This window comes from Lathyrus oleraceus, chromosome 6, assembly GCF_024323335.1.
Source record: "Lathyrus oleraceus cultivar Zhongwan6 chromosome 6, CAAS_Psat_ZW6_1.0, whole genome shotgun sequence".
In the NCBI taxonomy this organism is placed as follows: domain Eukaryota; kingdom Viridiplantae; phylum Streptophyta; class Magnoliopsida; order Fabales; family Fabaceae; genus Lathyrus; species Lathyrus oleraceus.
The window spans coordinates 28,263,268-28,265,056 of NC_066584.1; positions in this window are offsets into that span (position 1 = coordinate 28,263,268).

Here is a 1,789-nt window from a genome sequence, read left to right on the forward strand (position 1 = left end):
TAAATTTGGAGAATTTTATTAAATATTTATTTAAATGGAATTTCTATTTAATTAAAACAATAATAAAATAAGAATTTTAGGAGTTTGGTGGAAACAAGAATATTTTGAGAATGGGAGGTGGATTGGTGAGAAATTGAGTAAGTTGTATCAATAGTTTAATAAGCAAATATTTTAAAAATTAGGGTAAAATAAATAGGAGATGTTAGGTTTACAGTACGTGTAATTGAGATTTAGGGAAAAAAAGTGGTAGCGAAGGATTTTCTTGTTTTGTCTGAGTTGTTCTGAAAATCAAAAGGGAATTGGGATAAATCCCCTAGGGTTAGTAAAATACGATGTTATTATGCAAATACTGTTAGACTTTTTAGAATTGTCTGTAATTTTGAGTGATCCTATTTGGTCGTGTTTCTATAAATCTTACGTTGTGTTTTCCCCAATTTCCAAAATCTTAATCTATTTTTCCAAAGTTTTGTAGACTCAGTAAAATTAAATTTTTTTATCGAAGCACTGTTGAATTGTGTTGAGTTTGGAGCACTGTTGACATGATAAGATTACCTTTTGAGTAACATTTTTATTGTTGAAGGTTGTTAAGCCAAAGGAGTTAAAATTAAATTAAAGCTTGATCAGAAGTTGAAGTATGTCTTCAGAACCTGGTTGGAGTGAAACTTCAGAGTTTAGTAGTTCACAAGTTCTGATCTTGTCTTTATTAGAGTCTTGATCAGAACTAGTCTGGATAAACACTTGTAGTATTGATGACTTGATGTAGACAAATTCCTTTGAAGCAGGACCTTCATTAGTGTTGGTAAAGCACATTCAGAAGTTGCAAAGTCATTCCTTGTGACAGTGATTGCTTGCTTTAAAAGATTACAGACTTCATAATTTGCTGATCTGTTGATTCCATGATAAGCTCGGGTTCAGCATCTGGAAGACTTGGATAGACTCATCAGAGTCTAGAAGCTTGGTTCTGATACTTCATATTCATAACAACTTTTCTTCCCTTTAATGGTTCTTCTAAGGGATTAACTTGATTAATATCAAGGTTAATGTCTTTTGATTCTGCACACTAGAATAACCATTAGTAAACATGTTATTCTTTAAATACTTTGTTGTCATAAAAAAAATTAGGAGCTTGAAAAAATTTTGTTCTAACAAGAGGATTATTAATTTTAATGCTTTGTGTGTTAAATATAAGGTATTATCATTTGGGAAAAGATATATCTTGGAAATGGTTGTAATAAATTTTGGTTAGAGTAAAAAATCCTTCAAGTGTGAAGGAACTAGACGTAGCTACCAATTAATTTCTCGTGTCTCATTCTTTGTCTCATCTTTTTACTTTTAATTTACTTTAAACTATTTATTTTCAACCAAATTTTGAAAGGAAAAGTTCTAAAAAGAAATAAAGTTTAAACCTATGTGTTGACTTGATATTGCATATTAATGATATCACATATCTTTGATATTATTTATCTATGATCTGTGAGATGTCAGTATTAATCTATTCAAACAATAACTTAAATTATATTATATTCCTAAAAATAAAATAACTTGATCAAAAATAATTCAAGAATAGTGTTCTATTATTCAATAGGATTTCAAGATCAAGTCACATTTGATGATTTATCAAACAAACATTTCATTCTAAAGATTTTAGTATGTTATATAATAAATACAATGTCTTAAATATATAAAGGAAGCTTATGATGCAAAATAAAATTCAATTAATATAGATTGACTATTAGGACTTACTCTAAAAGTTAGGTTAAAAAGTTATAAGGATTGCTTTTTGCAATGG